General features: G+C 37.1%; 3 long non-coding RNA genes and 6 other non-coding genes across 10 annotated transcripts; 1 reads left to right on the forward strand and 8 right to left on the reverse strand.

Annotated features, from left to right (window-relative positions):
• Positions 1 to 2,936: 2,936 nt before the first annotated feature.
• Positions 2,937 to 15,421, reverse strand: LOC148791375 (uncharacterized). The gene is made up of 3 exons (XR_016076677.1): positions 13,428 to 15,421; positions 3,159 to 3,241; positions 2,937 to 3,067 (listed from the first exon to the last, which is right to left on the reverse strand). It is a non-coding gene; the product is annotated as an uncharacterized LOC148791375 (long non-coding RNA).
• On the reverse strand, positions 13,794 to 14,046 carry LOC148791376 (RNase MRP). The gene has a single exon (XR_016076827.1).
• On the forward strand, positions 15,414 to 19,639 carry LOC148791377 (uncharacterized). Its single transcript, XR_016076676.1, has 2 exons — positions 15,414 to 18,503; positions 19,308 to 19,639. It is a non-coding gene; the product is annotated as an uncharacterized LOC148791377 (long non-coding RNA).
• On the reverse strand, positions 17,131 to 19,382 carry LOC148791378 (uncharacterized). 2 transcript variants are annotated; one of them, XR_016076674.1, is made up of 2 exons: positions 19,242 to 19,382; positions 17,131 to 18,516 (listed from the first exon to the last, which is right to left on the reverse strand). It is a non-coding gene; the product is annotated as an uncharacterized LOC148791378 (long non-coding RNA). The 2 variants fall into 2 exon arrangements; XR_016076675.1 differs by having other exon boundaries at positions 19,232 to 19,372.
• LOC148791379 (small nucleolar RNA SNORD14) lies at positions 17,558 to 17,680 on the reverse strand. The gene has a single exon (XR_016076986.1). It is a non-coding gene; the product is annotated as a small nucleolar RNA SNORD14 (small nucleolar RNA).
• Positions 17,792 to 17,890, reverse strand: LOC148791380 (small nucleolar RNA snoR99). The gene has a single exon (XR_016076988.1). It is a non-coding gene; the product is annotated as a small nucleolar RNA snoR99 (small nucleolar RNA).
• Positions 18,123 to 18,245, reverse strand: LOC148791381 (small nucleolar RNA SNORD14). Its single transcript, XR_016077019.1, has one exon. It is a non-coding gene; the product is annotated as a small nucleolar RNA SNORD14 (small nucleolar RNA).
• LOC148791382 (small nucleolar RNA SNORD14) lies at positions 18,898 to 19,021 on the reverse strand. The gene has a single exon (XR_016076928.1). It is a non-coding gene; the product is annotated as a small nucleolar RNA SNORD14 (small nucleolar RNA).
• Positions 19,258 to 19,381, reverse strand: LOC148791383 (small nucleolar RNA SNORD14). The gene has a single exon (XR_016077008.1). It is a non-coding gene; the product is annotated as a small nucleolar RNA SNORD14 (small nucleolar RNA).

A 19,639-nucleotide genomic window follows, 5' to 3' on the forward strand; every position in this document is an offset into this window, starting at 1 on the left:
AGAATGTGAGAAATAGAGGTGTAAATCGAGTTGTGCCAGGCCGACACAACACGGCCCATGCTTTTGGCATGTCATGCTTCCCTTCCCTAGGATACATCGAGAGGTCGGTCTGGCACAACCCATGGCCTGATCCCACGCAGATCGAGCCTTGGACCAAGTTGGGCCATAGACTAAGCCAAGTCGTGAGAGGTATATTTTAAAAAAAAATAATAATAAAATTAAAAGTAAATTAACAAAATAGACAAAAATTAAAAAAGTTTTAAAATTTTATTTTATATGAATTTTGATATATACAATAGTTTATATATGCAATAATAAAATAAAATAGTATAATAAATTGAAAATAAAATTTTATATATATTAATATAGTTTATATTTTATATTATTATATAATTGTTATAATATATATATATATATATATATATATATATATATATATATATATATATCGTGTTAGGTTATGCCATGCCATGTCACATGCCGACATGCGGGCTGTAGGTGGCACAGCCCGCTTGGTCATGTCATGTCGGCCCATGGGCCTGGAAACCCAAGCTCGGCACATCCCAATTCATCATATCATGCCAGATCTGGCCTGCGTGCCATCGTGCCAAGTTAGGGGTGGCACCACCCAATTTATAGGTCTAATGGGAGAGAATTGCGAGAGAAAAAGAAAAATAAAAAACACGTGTCAATAATGTAGAAGATATTTATCAAGCCAACAACCTCCAAATGCCACCGTTCACTTTCCCGGTGCTTTTAAGTATATAATTATAGATTAGATCTCTAGAATTTATCAAATCACAAGCTTATTATTTAAAACTCAATGTGTTGTTGTGCTACAAAGTTTTCTTTTTACGAAATCTAATGGATGGACCAGTCTTACAATCTACTCGGATGCGGAAATCTTATTGGGAGCTCTATAGCTGAGTTTAGTTTTTTTACGACAGGCGTCTGAACCGTTATATTGAGAAAATTAATAACTTATGTTATGACTTCTCCTCTGTAAACCCAAAGAAATCACTTTTGCTGCACATCAAGTAGCCCAAAAGACTAAAATCTGATGAAAACACTCTTTTTGTCACTAGGTAAGTTATAAAGTCCCCTGTCAATCGGGAACGGATAGTTACCCCTAAGTATATGTTTGGTTTCATTCATGTTTATTGATGGTGCCACATATGATGTGCCCCGTCAGAAAACTCCTCATTAATTGCATTTGTGTGTATTTCTTCGGTTTCCATGCACCTATCCCCTTTCACTAACCTTCATTTTAGAGGTTCATAAAATGGGTTCGACATTTATTAGCATTTTGCTGATGTGGTGCCTAATGTATCATAAACACGCTCATTTTTGTCCTATCTTGGCCCGTCATGTCATTTTAAAAATACCTATGCTACCCCTGTTTAAAATAAGTGCTTTTTTACCAAACGGCCGTAAGTGCTTATTAGAATAAGCAGTTATTTTTCAAAACACTCCCATAGTCATCCTAAGCACTTGGTCAATAAGCACTTATTCTTCAAAAAAAATGTCAGGTTTCCATCAACTAAAACTAGACCCTCTAAACCATTTAATATCCTCTGGTATGACCATACAATATAATCACCCATTCCCTATTATACGTTCAATGCCATGTTCCTCTGTACAGATGCGCAGCTCACAAAAATGTTTCAGACCTCCAAATCTTTGAAGGTATTCAAAATTTCATATTCTGCTACTCCCACAAATCTTGCAAATTAGCTGTTCATTTTATGTCAAATAAGCTAGGAGAGGAAAAAAAAAAATTTGTCATGTGAAGTATCCCTCAAAAGTCAGTGTTGGAATCTGATGCATATCCGTTGTCTGGTTAGGAGAGTTCATGCAACACTGGCAGCAACCGCATTAATACTATTCATAGCAACAGCTATTACAATAATGAATAATGATAAAAGATGATGATGATGATGATGATGCTACTGCATTAGAACAGCTTTAACAAACCAGTTCACAACTGAAAAATAATGCATTAGATGCTTCAGGTTATGTTTGGTTTGATAGGAAAATAGGAAATAAGCAACAGAAAGTTGTGGGAAAGTTCTTAACAAATTTTATAAAATTCCTTAAATCATAGAAGATACTTATCTTGGCATTACAATCCTCCCATAAAATAAAAAGCAAGATCTTTTTTTTTTTTTCTGAAACACTCAACAACTCAGAATTAGAGATACAAAACCACTTTACAAATGTGGGGTTAGAATATTCACCACAGTTCTCATTGTCTAAGTTGACATCACTCTTCTATAAACTGTATAATGCCCACTTCCAGCTCTGCCAAAGTGCTCCACAACAGAAACAAGGAGGTATATGTAATCCTTTGAAGGTTCCCACCAACAATTATTATAACCTGAATTTATAAAAGAACTTGTGAGATCCAACTGTAGACAGGTTAAGTTATATGGCTGCCCAGTGCACGAGGTTCCTGCCAATGCAGGATCTGGGGAGGGACAGATGTACCCAGCCTTACCCTTTCACTTACAGAGAGGTTGTTTCCAAGATTTGAACCCTGGTCACTTAGCTCACAATGAAGCAACCCGACCATTGCGCCAAGGCCCACCCTCAGGTTAAATTATATGGGAAAGCCAGCAACCGCACAAAACTCCCGAAAAAGAAACGTAAAAATCAAATAGACCCATCTAAAGAAAATAAACCAATAAATTTCTATGCATCAAACCATCCAGGTAGCATCAACCTTATTAATAGACTGAAGTTGCATGCTTCTAAGCTCCAGATTTGAGCATATTTCATGGTCAGCTGGACCAGGTTCTCCTTCAGAAACTTGAGATAATGTAGCACATTATGGTTTATTAGAGAATCTCACTTCATCTCCAGCTATTGCTTCTGAAAAAATGGCATCCCCTTCCAGTCCACACATATGCTCATTCTGCCCCCCCCCCACCCCCCCCCGCTTCTTTGTAATAGAAATTCTACCATGAGAAAGAGCCAAGATATCTGCTAGTGAACCGTAATTTGAACATAGTATTCTAAGAATTCCTCCATTAGAGGATAAAAGGTAAAGGAATGCATCTACTTTACCCTACATTTGGAATTGAGTGAAAATTTAAGAAATTGATGTAGTGTTGAAAAAAAATGTTATAAGAGATTGCTAAAATATCAGAAGAACCCACCTGATGACTTGTAAGTTAAAGCTAGGAATATATTGGTTCATGGAAAACATCACTCTCTGTGGACCCAATACCATTCTTCCATTCTGGACAATACACAAAATTGCAGAAAATATGACTTCTGCTAATTGGGTGATTCCCAAGATGTCAAATTTGTTGAAATAATAGCAAACAATTGGATAAACATTGCTAGTAAATCAGCAAAAACCCACCAAGAAAGAATCCCATCTTACTTGATTAACTACAAATGAGTAAGAAGGCTTCTGAGGGAACATACATAACAATATAAGGAATTCATCATCAATAACGAAAATGTTGTACACCAGAAGGCACCACCAATATATGGTAAAATATAAGAAGCCTAACCCTAGATCGAGCCCTCCATGTGTCATGGGTGCAATAGCCTAAGGCCCACCATTTGATTGCTTTTTTTATTACTTCCCACCATTTGATAAATTTGGCAACGGAACTATGGAAAACCTCCTGCTTTATATCAGCCTTCCTGCCCTGGGAGATTTCAGCAGTTGTTTTATCAATAGGTAGCAACAAGGTTCGACCTAATTGTGCCCAAAATTCTCAAAAAGTCTAGAAAAACAACATAGAAGATAGTAAAGAAGACAGATTACATGAAAACAATTATGCTTCAAGTGGTTCAGATATGGTGGATGCCAAGAGGCATTATAACTCTTGACAGTGTTGGCCGGCCAGAAATAAGAGGAAGAGAAGAAAAGAGAAGAGAAGAGAAGAAGAAGAGAAGAGAAGAGAAGAGAGAAGAAAGAAGGTTTTGCAATGTAACAGTACTGGCGGCACTAGTCTTTATTTTACTATATATAGGGCGGAAGAAATAACAAGGGAAAAGACCCTTGCGCCCCTGAGTACAACAACCAGCATAACAGCTATAAAAAAAACACTTTAATTAGCCAAACAGGCCTTAACATCTGCAACTAAGTTATTTTAACATTATTCTAACACTCCCCCTCAAGTTGGAGCATAGATGTCAATCATGCCCAACTTGTCACACAAATCTTTGTGCCGCACATGATGGAGACCTTTAGTGAAGATATCTGCAAGTTGTTCTTCCGAGCTAACATATGGTGTACACACTTTTCCACTTTCAAGTTTCTCTCTAATAAAATGCTTGTCCACTTCAATGTCATTCGTCCTATCATGCAGAACTGGATTAACAGCAATATTGATGGCAGCTTCGTTGTCACAGTAGAGTGACATAGGATTGCTTACTGCAAAACCCAGTTCACCTAACAGATTTCTTATCCACACGATTTTCGCAACCCCATGAGCCATCGCTCTACTGCTTCAGCACTGGATCTAGCCACCACACTTTGTTTTTTGCTTCTCCATGTGACAAGGTTTCCTCCTACAAAGGCACAATACCCACTGGTAGACTTTCGGTCATTGACTGCTCCTGCCCAATCTGCATCAGTATATACTTCCACTTTTAAGTGACTGTGTTTCTAGAACAACAAACCAGCTCCAGGAAACTTTTTGAGGTATCTCAAGATCCTCTCTGCAGCCTCAAAGTGAGTTGTCCTAGGGCTGTCCATGAATTGACTAAGGACACCCACTCCATAGGCAATATCAGGCCTGGTCATAAAAAAATACAAAAGTCTCCCCACAAGTCTCTGGAACATCTTTACATCTTTCAAAAACTCTCCCTGACTGTCTCCCAGATGGTGATTAGGTTCAATAGGTGAATCAAATGGTTTTACCCCCAACTTGCTTGTATCTTCTAGTAGATCTATTGTATACTTCCATTGGGAAATAAAGATGCCCTTTTGAGAGCGGGCAACTTCAATTCCAAGAAAGTATCGTAAGGGGCCTAGATCCTTCACCTCAAATTTAGTGGCTAAGAATTTTTTTAGTCTCTGGATTTCAGCCTTCCAATCTCCTGTGATCACTATGTCATCCACATACACAATAAGAATTGCAATTTTACCTTCACCTTTTTTCATAAACAGGGTATGGTCTGACTGGCATTGTTTGAATCCCATCTGTTGGACTACTAAATGGAACTTACTAAACCAAGCCCGAGGTGATTGTTTCAACCCATATAGGGATTTTTTTAACATGCACACCTTTTGTTCACTGCCTTTGGCACGGAACCCTGGGGGTTGGGTCATGTACACTTCCTCTTCCAAGTCACCATTCAAGAAGGCATTCTTGATGTCCAATTGGTGAAGATCCCAGTCAAGATTTGCTGCCAAGGAAAGGAGAATCCGGATAGAGTTCATCTTGGCTATTGGAGCAAAAGTCTCTGCATAGTCCACTCTATATACCTGTGTGAAGCCTTTTGCTACCAGTCTAGCCTTGTACCTTTCAACAGTTCCATCAGCCTTGTGTTTCACTGTGACTCCCTGAGATCTCTAAAGTAGCAGAATTCTCAGTCAACATGGTCAAGCAGTTAATCAGTCCCAAACACCAGACTTAGGACCCCTCCTTACTCCACAAAACAATGCTCCACTCAATTCACACCCACACACTTGGGTTTAACAACCAGGTTAAGCACAAACTGTACCAAATTCCGGACAAAACAGAGGTAATATTCGAAAGATTTCAGACCTGTATAGTTTTAACAGTCCCCACCTACCAGAATTCCAGAATGTCTAACAGCCACTAATCAGCAGGAGAGATCATTCTTACTTATAGTCAACTCAAACCATTGAGAAGACAGGTCATCATTGACCTACAGTTGTCTTAACACATGAACAGGATCACACGATCCAAGAAAATTGGGGTTACACAGGTTCAATAGTATTCAGCCGCCCCAAACTCATAGGGTTTTTACTCCGCACATGACCAAGGAGGGTAAATAAGAGAAAAACAGGGAGAACTGTACCAGTTGTTGCTATTTTGTAGTCCAGAATCAGATTTATGTTCCGCCCAAGTTTTGCTAGTCTGTTCGATTTGTTCTCTGGATTGATCGATCTGCTCTTGACAGTAGGGCTGATCGATCTGCTCTCTTTAATCAGTATTCTCGCTCTGATACCATCTTGACAGTGTTGCCGGCCAGAAATAAGAGGAAGAGAAGAGAAAAGAAGAGAGGAGAGAAGAAATAAGGTTTTGCAATGTAACAGTACTGGCGGTGCCAGTCTTTATTTTACTATATATAGGGCGGCAGAAATAACAAGGGAAAAGACCCTTGTGCCCCTGAGTACAATAACCGACATAACAGAAATAAAAAATGAAATAAAAAACACTTTAATTATCCAAACAGGCCCTAACATCTACAACTAAGTTATTTTAACATTATTCTAACAATAACCACAAATTGAAAGCGCTTAAATGGTATTAGGGGGACTTAGTCCTCTTAGAAACTGCAGAGTAGGAGATTGAGTCCTCATAAAAATGGGAAGTCCAAGAGATGCTTTGACTCAGTTCTATGCCAGATGATGAAGCCAATAAAGATTTAACCAAATGCACGACCTGAGAAAAGACTTTTCCAGTAAAATGCTTCATGGTGGAGTGATGCTCATTGCTCTCATAGGGTGAAAATTTTGATGCAAATGGGAAAAGCGCTGAGAAATGGGGAAAATAAATTACATCATAGTAGTGATTCCACCACTACCAAGAGAGCAAATACATTCTTAGAATTCAACATTTGACCCAAAAGGTAAAAGATAAGTAAAAGAGAGTTGCTAGATCAGCAAGGAACAGACTCTTTGTGCACATAAAATTCAAGATAAAAAGAGAGAAAAGGACAACTAATTGGAAATCTTTTATTTAGCTTAAAGCTTTGCGAGTGGTCCAGGTTGCCTTGGGAGAACAAAGTGTTCATCAGGTGAGGATATAAAAGGAAGCAGAAGTTATATTTCCAGCTTTTGTTTCTTTCTTGGATCTCAGTAATGATCCATTGCCCAACTTTTCGACTAAGTTAGCCAAGCTCTCAAGTCACCTGATGTGTTTGGAATTAAAAAAGTATGATAACTTTTCAAACAATTCAACTTCCTTTGGATTGGCAAAAGATTGAATGAAGCAATTTTTTTTGGGATATTTTCTCCAAACAATTTAACACAACTTCTTTATTACCTTTGTTAGGCTCCGTAGAATTCCAGGACCCCCACCCTTTAAGTCTCTTCTGCAACCACCCTCTCATACCCAATCTTCTTGAACTTTGTGACTCATGTATGGTACTATAATGCATCTATCTTATTTAGTGGGGATAAAAATGAAAATGAGTTGCCTATATAACGCTTGACTACACTATGCATAAGGAGGACAAGTTCAAAAGATTGTTTCTCGTCATATAAATGTCAAAGGACATAACAATTCAAAATATTTTTCTTCATCCTCTACGAGTAACTCTGGAGAACCTGATCGAACAATATTGCATTGTTTTTTATCGTTTGATGAACTAATTGTAGGGAGAATCACAAAATCAAGCAAATTATAACCAAGTTTCAAAAAAACAGCAGAAAAATATTTTTCTCTCTTTGTGTGAATCTGTTAGGAAACAATTTAGTAGAGCTTAAACCAAAGAACAAGCACACAAGAACACAACCAAATTTACGTGGAAAAACCTTCCCGGTGCGGGAAAAAAAATACCACGGTCACCCAAAAAGCTTTCACTATCAAGAAAGGTTGTACAAGGGTTCTCTCTAGATAAAACTAGAGACATACAATCAGCAAATCATCAAGAAAATATGTTTCTTGGAAACTAACAAATATCTTAAGATAATGGAGAAATCTCACCCAAAATGGAGGTACTGTTCACGGACTCAGATCTCACAAACCAGTGAGCCAAAACCAGATCTCCACGTTCAGATTGAAGAACCTTAAGTCGCGAACATGCCTGCAAAGTTTCAGCTCAATCGGACCACAAACGACATTCGATCGGAGCACAAGATGAAAAACTACGCATACTGAAATTTCAAGAATCCACTCCTTTTCTCTCTCTGTTTTTGCACGGGATTCTCTTCATTTTTCTTCTCTTCTACTCCCAATCTTTTTGGCAACTAACACCACTAAGAGGTTATTTCCTTTTCCTATTTTCATTTGAACAAAAATACCCTCATCCATGGGCTCAAAAATACCACATGGGCTTCTTTGGCCATCCTCCACATAAGAGGGAAACCCAACAAATCTCCCAATTTCCCGACTAGGTGGAGGGATTCGTCAACCCGGCGACCAAGCGACGAACCTCAAGTTTTTCTCTTGGTAATGACTTTGTTAACATATCAGAGCCATTATCATCTGTGTGAATTTTTCAAGTTCAAGTAATTTGTTGTTTAGAGTATCTCTTATCCAATGATATCTCACATCGATATGCTTTGACCTTGCATGAAATGTTGAGTTCTTAGCCAAGTGAATAGTACTCTGATTATCACAGAACAGAACATACTTCTGTTGCTTGAAACCAAGCTCTCTCACGAACTGCTTCATCCATAACAATTCTTTACAAGCTTCTGTTGCTGCAATAAACTCTTCCTCTGCTGTAGAAAAAGCAGTACACTTCTGCAACCTTGACTGCCACGAAACAGCTCCACCAGAGAAAGTAATCAGATAACCTGAAGTAGACTTACGAGAATCCTCATCTCCTGCCATATCTGAATCAGTGTATCCAACTAACACTGGTTTACCACTGCCGAAACTAAGTGTTAAATTGCAAGTACCTCGAAAATATCTCATTATCCACTTTACTACATCACAATGCTTTCTTCCTGGGTTCGAAAGGAAACGACTAACAACTCCAACTGCATGAGCTATGTCTAGCCTTGTACATACCATTGCATACATCAAACTTCCTATTGCTGACGCATATGGAACCTTTTCCATATCTTCCTTCTCTTTATCTATTGAAGAGCCTTGATCTGATCTTAACTTAAAGTGGTTAGATAAAGGAGAAGAAATCACTTTAGCTTTATCCATATGGAACCTTTCAAGTACCTTGTTAATGTACCGTTCCTGTGACATGTACAACTTTTTCTTTTTTCTGTCTCGACAAATTCGAATGCCAAGAATTTGTTTTGCTAGTCCCAAGTCCTTCATGGCAAAGGATTTACTTAACTGCTTCTTCAAATTCTCAATCCTTGAAGAATTTCTGCCAACAATCAACATGTCATCAACGTAAAGTAATAAGATAATAAAATCATCATCAGAGAATTTCTGCACAAAAACACAGTGATCAGAAGTAGTCTTCTTATAGCCATGCTCCCCCATAACTAACTCAAACTTCTTATACCATTGTTTGGGTGCTTTCTTCAAACCGTAAAGGCTTTTCTTCAATAGGCAAACATAACCCTCTTTTCCTTTTACCTCGAAACCCTCTGGTTGCTCCATATAGATCTCTTCCTCTAATTCACCATGAAGAAAGGCAGTTTTCACATCCATCTGCTCAATCTCTAAATCCAGGCTAGCTGTTAAGCCTAAAACAACACGTATGGAAGACATTTTCACAACAGAAAAGAAAATTTCATCAAAATCAATACATTTTCTCTAACTGAATTCCTTAACAACCAATCTGGCTTTGTTATCGTGGTTGTGAAGTATGTTCTTCTTGCTTCACCCTGTAAACCCACTTGTTCTTCAAAGCTCTCCTACCCTTAGGCAACTTTACCAACTCAAACATGTGATTGTCATACAAAGATTGCATATCATCTTCCATAGCACCAACCCAATGTGCCATGTTTTCATCTTCCATGGCTTCTGCATAACATTGAGGTTCTCCCTCATCTGTCAATAATACATACTCATTTGCATTAAACCGTGTGGAAGGACGTCGATCTCTGGTAGACCTTCTGAGTGGAATTTCTGGTTCTGGCAACTGATCAATAGTCTGATGATCTATCTCGACCTGTGTATGAGCATTTACATCATCAGTACCCTATTGATCATCCTAGGTATTTTCCGCCTGTGTTGATAAAAGAATCGGATCCAAGTCAATCAAATCATCATTGTATTGATGGACTGCTTTTTCTGTCTTCTCGACATCTTGTATAGTCTGATCTTCTATAAACACAACATCATGACTCCTAACTAGATTCTTCTCAACTAGATCATATAATCTGTACCCAAATTCATCTAGACCATAACCAACAAAGATGCATTGTCGTGTCTTCACATCAAGCTTAGACCTCTCGTCTTTTGGGATGTCCACAAATGCCTTGCAACCAAAAACACGCAGATGATCATAAGAAACATCTTTGCTAGTCCAAACTCTATTTGGAACATCAAACTGAAGAGGAATACATGGTGTGAGATTAAGAACATGTACAACTGTATTCAAAGCCTCACCCTAGAAAGATCTTGGCAACAGAGCCTGCGAAAGAAGACATCTTACTCTTTCAACTAGAGTCCCGTTCATTCTCTCAGCCAAACCATTCAACTAAGGAGTCTTGGGAGGTGTCTTTTTATGTTAAATGCCTTGATGCCTGCCGTACTCATCAAAAGGACCTAAATACTCTCCTTCATTATCTGTTCTGTTGCATCACAATTTCTTCTCAGTCTGTCGCTCAACTAGAGCCTGAAACTGTTTGAACACCTCTAACACTTGATCTTTGCTCTTCAAAGTATACACCCATAACTTTCTTGAACAATCATTTATGAAGGTCACAAAATAACAGGCACCACCTAGAGTTCTTGTCTTCATAGGACCACACACATCTGAATGTACTAGATCAAGTATACCGCGTTTTTTTAAAAAAGGGGAACAGCTGAAAGAAACTATATTCTGTTTCCCTGCCAAACAATTAATACACTTTTCCAAATTTGGATCAATTATGCCAGGAAGAAGATTCTTCTTAGGCAATACTGTCAAGCCTTTCTCGCTTATGTGAGCAAGTCCTTTATGATACAACTCTGATGTAAGCTCATCTTTCACAACATTGATAGCGTCTTGTGAGAGTCCTGCTTGCAGTATATACAAGCTAGAATGCTTGTTTTCACGAGCAACAATCATAGCACCTTTAGTAAGTTTCCACTGACCATTACTGAAGGTGTTGCAATATCCTTCATCATCAAGTTTACCTGTAGAGATTAAATTCAAGTGAATATCAGGAATATGCTTTACCCCTCTAAGAAGCAACTTCGTGTCATTGTTCATTTCCAAGCACACATCTCCAATACCAATGACTTTGGCCAAGCCATCATTGTCCATCTTTACTGTACCAAAGTCACCTGCCATGTAGGATGTAAAGAAGTCCTTTCGAGATGTAGCATGAATGGAGGCTCCACTATCAATAACCCAACTGGTCTCATGACATGCAATGTTGACAATATCACTATCATAAACAGCAAGAGAGTCTTCAGTAGAAGTGGTAGCAACTCTATCATTTTTCTTGCTATCACCACCCTCTTGTTCTTTGCCTTTATTCTTGTTCTCCTGTTTCAACTGTCTACAATATTTCTTGATGTGTCCTTTCATGCCGCAGTGATAACACTCAACATTAGCAAACCTGTTGGACTTACTTCTTCCTTTATCTTTGTTCCTGGAATCTTTGCTCCTACTCTGCCCTCTTCTTTCTGTAACCAAAACTCTGACTGCTGAGAAGACCCATGTGACTTTCTTCTCGTTTCTTCATTTAAAATACTGCTCTTAGCCAGATCCATATTGATTATACTATTCGGAGCTGAGTTACTCAATGACATTCTGAATGTCTCCCGAGAGTCTGGCAATGTACCCAGTAGACACAACCCATGGATCTCATCATCAAACTCGATACCCATTCCAGCTAGTTGATTAATTATACCTTGGAACGTATTCAAGTGATCTGTCAATGGAGTTCCATCTCAATACCTCAAAGTCATCAACTGTTTGATGATAATCATTTTATTATTTCCTGTTTTCTGAGCATACAACTCTTCAAGTTTATTCCAGAGTGTCCGTGCATGTGTTTCTCCACTAATATGATTCAAAACATTAGCATCTACCCACTGCCTTATATACCTACAAACCTATCGATGTAACAAGGTTCATTGTTCCTCAGACATATTTTCTGGCTTCTCAGTGGCAAACACCAGTAGATGAAATTGTTTAACATAAAGGAGATCTTTCATTTTTCCTTTCCAAGTATGGTAATTTGCACCATTCAAAATAATCATTCTACTCAAATTAGCTTCCATATTCAGCACAAGATATTCAGTAACAATAATCTGGCTCTGATACCACTTGTAAGGAGAATCACAAAATCAAGCAAATTATAACCAAGTTTCAAAAAACAGCGGAAAAATATTTTTCTCCCTCTTTGTGTGAATCTATTAGGAAACAATTTAATAGAGCTTAAACCAAAGAACAAGCACACAAGAACACAACCAAATTTACGTGGAAAAACCTTCCCGGTGTGAGAAAGAAAAAACCACGGTCACCCAAAAAACTTTCACTATCAAGAAAGTGGTTGTACAATGGTTCTTTCTAGATAAAACTAGAGGCATACAATCAGCAAATCATCAAGAAAATATGTTTGTTGGAAACTAACAAATATCTCAAGATAATGGAGAAATTTCACCCAAAACGGAGGTACTGTTCGCGGATTGAGATCTAACAAACCAGTGAGCCAAATCAGATCCTTTTCTCTCTCCATTTTTGCACGGGATTCTCTTCTTTTTTCTTCTCTTCTTCTCCCAATCTTTTTGGCAACTAACACCACTAAAATGTTATTTCCTTTTCCTATTTTCATTTGAACAAGAATACTCTCATCCATGGTCTCAAAAATACCACATGGGCTTTTTGGGCCATCCTCCACATAAGAGGGAAACCCAACACTAATTTGTCAAAGATTCCTCCAGATCTTAAATGACTAAGAAACAGCTATCATACAGGAGAATAGTATGAAGTCCCATCATATACCCCATTTACAACACAAGAAAGTTCCCTTAAACAGAGTATAAAAAAAAACAAAACTTAACAAAGCCTTATCCCAACTAATTTATATATGTGTTTGAAAACCGAAAAAAAAAAATCCCATTTCACCTCTCCATTCCAGAAAGGGTCATAATTGAATATAGTACAATTAGAATTTAATTCTTATATTAGCATTGCTTCAATAAAATGCAGATAATAAAAGAATTTCAATCAATAGAAGCATCACAAATTCAAATATTCACTTAATTCACAACAACTAGTGGCAACAGTAAGAGGCATGTTCTCAGCAAACGAATCTTCTTCCTCAATCATGTAATGGAGAAAAGGAAGAAAGCAAGAACAACAAGCAAGACCCTGTTTAAAACAGAAACACATTTCTTGATACCATGAACAATGATAAAATCCAATTGCTTGCATGGATTTTACCTGTAAAACTAAATTTAGAAAGCAATTGTTACCGAGATTTTGCAATCCAGCTACAAAGTACAACTTCTCTAAACCATCCTTTCTCACAGACAACCATGGCAAGCTACGGAAGTTTCCTAACATACCACCTCGAATAGCCAAAACAAACCACGCTGGAGCTTGTTGATAAGATAATAAACGCTAATGTCTCCTTGAATCTTCATGTGCTTCTTTTTTACACTCAAAAGTTCGAATAAAGGCAACCTTACACCATGAAAACAAAAGAATTACAGCAGCAAGAACAAACAACAAGATTTATACTCAAAAGTTCGAATAAGAAGGTGATATTTTGATTACCCAAAACCAAAACTCGAAAAGCAGAGCGGGGATTTCCCAGCGAAAAACCAAGGAAAAAGAGAAGCCACATGATCGTAATCCCCGTTCAGTTAATCCATGATAGGATCAAGTGAATGACTGTGTATACGGCCAAGATGCTTCGGCGGAAATCCGGGCTCCACACGCGTCTCAGCCCTTCCACGAAGGAATGGATTTCACATGCTCGAAGATTCCTCGTTTCCGAGGCCGCATCTCTGCGAAAGGTGGCCCGGGGACTTTCCTTGGTCTTGACCACGCCAAACGTGGACTTGACCAGCTCACTTCGTCACGAGGCTTGTGGTGCTATAAGAACGACATCTCCCTATATTTATACGTCTCTTTAGAATTATGCCTAGCCGATATGGGACTACGAAACTCGCGCTGATAGTATAAAGGAGATGTTGGCCAATTCTGGGAAAGAATAAGAAAGGGAAGTATCACTTTTAGACTTCTCATACCTTCTTGCGTTCTTCCTTATAGTCATTGGGTGTTTTCTTGTTCCTTTTCCTTCCTAGAATCCTAGTTCCTACTGGATCTTCCCTTCTGCTATTGTGTTTCTTTCGTTATAATAGTTTGTTCTGCTGTTTTTGTTTCTTTTTAATTATTTTTACTGGCCTCATTTGCTTTGTTCTCCTCCCCTTAACGTTATTTTTTCTCTGCTTTGTTACAGTTTTAGTAGTTTTTTCTCTACTTAGTCTCTAAGATGGTTTCCCATGGGGATTAAGAGGGGAAAAAGGCTTAGAAGAGAAAAGCTGCTGTCAAATATGCATCCAATTCCTTGTGAGATTAACCTCTCAGTTGTATCTCAGGCTCAGTTTGGAAACAGTGCAAACACCAATGCGTAGAGTACAAAGCCTTGTATTTTATGTTTTTAAACACGTATTTGTATTTGTACTCTTCCCAAACTAAGCCTCAGTTGTAATTTTTTTTTCCAATAGCATGTCTTTCTGCTATTATAGTCAAACCCCCTCTCAAAATCTTGACTAAACCAAATTTTGTTCCTCTAAAACCTTCAAGGTTGACATGTTCGACCTAGGTGGTTGAACCAGTGACTTGTGACCCGAAGGGAAAATGGTTCATCCTTTGGGTCAATTCTTAAAACATTGAAAGAGACTCAGTAGAACTATAAATAATATATAAGGATCAATACATATTCATATATTTCTTGACTATCCTATAACCATTCTAATTCCGCAACCAAGTCTTGCATGTCTTATACTCCCCTTTTCCAATTTCACCATTTATTGATAAATCTGAAATCTGAAAAGTTTAAAAGATATTAAAAGTGTCTCAAATTTTAAAAAAGACAAGATGCTTTTCAACTTTTTAGAGGTTATGAATAGATATTGTTGTTTGTGTTGGATCCCTTCAACACCTGAAATTCCATGATTTAACTACATTACCCCTAAAACAGACTATTTAGTAATTTTGAGTTCAATTTGTACTATTTTGTAAAAAATAATTTATTAAATTCAAAATAATATTGAAAATATGAATAAATTATAAAAATAAAAAAAATTAATTTATTAAAATAAGAATAAAATTGAAAATACATATAAATTTATTAATTAAAATAAATTATTAAATTTTCAAATAATAAAGAAAATTGTAATAAAGTCCATGAAGCAATGAAAAAATATTTAATAATTAGCAAATTAATATCTTAAAACTATTAAAATATTTAATATTTATTACAAATTAATAAAAGATACTTATTTATTAATATCTTAGAACTATTAAATACAAATTAATTATAAAAAATAAAAATATATATTTATTAAAATAAGAACAAAACTGGAAAGTACATATAGGAAGACAAGGGAGTGTTAACTGCTGCTGCTAAGAGTTGCAACGGCAATGGCGGGAAGATAGTGGAGAGAAACCACAAGTGGCTCATCACGGAAGAAGTGCAGATCAATTTCCCTCTTTCCTTTGCGTGGGATATGAACTCGACTGCAAACCAACGAAACCGAACTCTACCCCCATTGAAAGAAGAAAATTGAAGAACAAAAAAAGGAAAGCATAAATAGAACCAATGAAACCAAAGCCATCAACCCTTACGAAGTAAAACCCTATTGGAACCCTAAGGAGAAAAAAATATGACGTATGCTTGAAAAGTCTATTCCAACGATCAAATGGTTTTCTGGCGATTAAATGAGAGCAAAAATCTCCATCTCTCTTTGTTGTTACAGTTGTTGGACTTCTAGCCACAGCATTTGGATAAAAAACACAATTAGGTTGTCACATAATATGCAAAGTATTTCATCAAGAACTTCCCTTCTTGATCTTTGATTCCAAATTAGTTCATCAATCCAATCAAAGGTGACTAACCATATACCAATTGCAAAGGAGACTTAATTCAAAAGGATCAAAAAATAGTTACATATTGGCTGATATCGACCAATGGACCCTTCCAGATACACCCCTACAAGGGTTGCATCGGGTCAAGGCTTGGTTCAAAGGGTAGTCAAGACTTAAAATGGCCCTATTAGCCAAAATCTAAAAAAACAAATAGGTAGAAATTAACTGGTGTATCGATACTTTGAACCCTAAATATTCAAAATCAATACACCCTACCGGTGTATCGACCAGTAACAATTCTTTGAACCTTAAATATTCAACTATTAGGTTGCTCTATTATTAATTACAATTTTTTCAAATGAATGGTTCTAGGATCAATTTATTTGTCATTTTTATGTTAAAATATTCAAATTTCATAATTTCAATCAAGGTTTAAAGTATCAATACTCCTGATTGGGTATGTATCCCAAGAGTATCGATATCTATGGCCACGATTAGGAATGTGTCCCAAGAGTGTACTGATGGATACAATTACCTGATAATACATAATACATCCCATGAGTATCGATAACTATGGCCACGATAGGACATTATGGAACATTTTTAGATTGTTGTTGAATTTTATGTTAAAAATGAAGACATAATTAATATGTATAGAAAAACACAATATAAAAAAACTTTTTCAAAAAAATGATATAAAATTTTAATTTTAAAAATTAAAGTAGTTTTAATTTTTGTACAACCTGTGTTGTCACATATGATACTAAAATACGATAATAGCTGGTACTAAATTTTAATTTTTGTTTGGCTTTGGATGATCAGACCCTACTTGGCTTCACAATGATCAGATGGCTGCATGACTGCTGTGTGGTTTAAACCAGTTAGAATCTACCAATTCCTCATCCGATTTGATACTCATAAAGCCAACCTCAGAGACATTAGCGATATTGAATTCTAATTATCAACTTAGGATGGTTACGCGAGGAACAAATCAAATTAACATGATGGAGACCTTGGAAGTTAGAATATTTATTGAGAAATAAAAAAGCCAGTTTGTTGTAATTCACTTGACATCGGATAAAATGTAACTCAACCATCTAATTTCTGGTATTTCAAGCATAAACAAGACGGTACAGTAAAGCTTAAAACCAAAATGTTTTCTTTGGACCAATATTCGATTGCTTGTACTAAAAAACGAGACTGACACAATCTGGAAATCACCAAACAATTTTACAAAACACTAAATAGAGCGTCACTGGAGGCAATCGGTCACTCCAAAATCTTCAATGTCACAGAATTACATTGGTCACATGAATTCTGTCTGGCATTCAAGAAAGCATATTCTGATATATTGACGACTTGTAGAGTTGAGTCACCACGGCAAATCTCTGATACGCAGTTGTCAACAGAGATAATGAATTGTTGCTGCAGAAATAAAGTTTTCAGAGAAAGAAACGCTATGGTATTACCTAAAAGTAAATAGTAAACATTTTAAAATGAGATAAATAGCCTCAGACATCCAAGGAAGGATTGGAACAGCACAAGCTCTCAAGCCCGGCGAAGGCGAAAGCTCTCAGGCGGCCACTGCGAATGTTTTGAGAAACAAGCCTTATATTTGTCATCATTAGCCACAATTTATAATTCAATCGCTGTGTAACGCATCCAAAACATATGCAATTTGCTTAAAAAACAGTTGTTCATCTTGTTTCCTAACAAAAGGTAGATCGATTTCAGCAGTAGAATATGTTCCATCCTAAAATGATCAACAGAAAACAAAAACGTCTGCTGACAAAGTGAAACAGACGGTTAAATGTAAGGGGCTTGTTCATCCCTGAGGCACTTATTAGCTAGCCAGAGGGGCAGACGTCAAGTCCCCAATCCGTCGGATTGAAACATTTCATGGCACCCTTCTAAATGGATGAACGGTTGAATCTTATGACCAGAAGAGAAACAAGCAAGAAAAACATGAAAGAAATACAAAGATACCCTAGGAATATAAAACACATTCATGAAAACATGGCAACAAGAAATTCCATAAGAAGTAGATGTATCACCAATCAAAAAGGTTAACGAGTCTCAGACATCCAAGGAAGGATTGAAGCAGCACAAGCTCTCAAGCCCGGCGAAGGCGAATGCTCTTAGACGGCCACTGCGAATGTTTTGAGAAACAAGCCTTGAATTTGTCATCATAGATGGTGAGCAATTGCTATTATAAAAGAAATTCCATAAAAATGTTTAAAAATCAAAGCATCTGTAAATGGGCAATAACATATTACAGAAAGAGATGGCGAGGGTACAATGATGGAGAAACAACATTCAAAACAGAGAGTACGATACCCACATTAGTGCAACTATAGAAAATCACCGAATAAGAAACATTAACTTGGTGAGAAGAAATAGAACAGTCTCAGACATCCAAGGAAGGATTGGAGCAGCATAAGCTCTCAAGCCCGGCGAAGGCGGCCACTGCGAATGTTTCGAGAAACAAGCCTTAAAATTCATCATCATAGATGATAACTCATTGAAATGATGCATTCATTTGTCGTCTAAGTCTAACTATGAAAAATCAAAATGCAGTTAATTAAGTAATACAAGGTAAACAGTCATAGCATGTCACACATATAATCAGATAGTACACGGCATAATCATGCAGAAATAAATCCTAGTAGAAACATTTCAAGACATCCATATCGCCTTTCTTTGGACTATGCAAGATGTCTCAGACATCCAAGGAAGAATTGGAAATGAAAAGAATAACATGTCATTATCAAATCCAGGACACCAAAAATAAATCCTAGTAGAAACATTTCAAGACATCTATATCGCCTTTGTTTGGACTATGAAAGATGTCTCAGACATCCAAGGAAGGATTGGAGCAGCAAAAGCTCTCAAGCCCGGCGAAGGCGAAAGCTCTCAGTCGGCCACTGCGAATGTTTTGAGAAACAAGCCTTAAAACTTGTCATCATAGACATACATCCATTACTAAGACGCATTTATTTGTTGTCTAACGATTAACCTCAAAATGTGGGTAACTGGTTCAGTAAAACAATTTAATATGTGATGTCACATGACCCGGTCGAAATCAAACTCAAAACAGCAGATTAACGACACTATATATCAAATCAACATCAATGAGGCCATAAAGACAGCAAATTTTAGTAGAAAGAAATCAAAGATTTACATTGCCTTACTGTGGGTCATGTTTGATGTCTCAGACATCCAAGGAAGGATTGGAGCAGCACAAGCTCTCAAGCCAGGCGAAGGCGAAAGCTCTTAGTCGGCCACTGCGAATGTTTTGAGAAACAAGCCTTGAAATTTGTCATCACAGACTGAATAGCGAATAATTAGTTCTCCAATGACACAAAAACAGAGCCACCAATGCGAAGTTACTACTCGATCTAGATCAATAATCACTAACAATCTAATCTTGGTAAATCAATCCATGAGACAAGACATAAAACCTAGAGAATCTTCAATCTTCGATTGAACCAAAGAGAAGATCGAGATCCAAAACAAGCACACAAATACTTCAAAAGATCAAGAAAATTAAAAGAAACAAAATAGGAAGAAAGGAAGAGTAGGGGCGAAC

This window comes from Nelumbo nucifera, chromosome 5 (assembly GCF_055504915.1).
Source record: "Nelumbo nucifera cultivar China Antique chromosome 5, China Antique-T2T, whole genome shotgun sequence".
Lineage (NCBI taxonomy): Eukaryota > Viridiplantae > Streptophyta > Magnoliopsida > Proteales > Nelumbonaceae > Nelumbo > Nelumbo nucifera.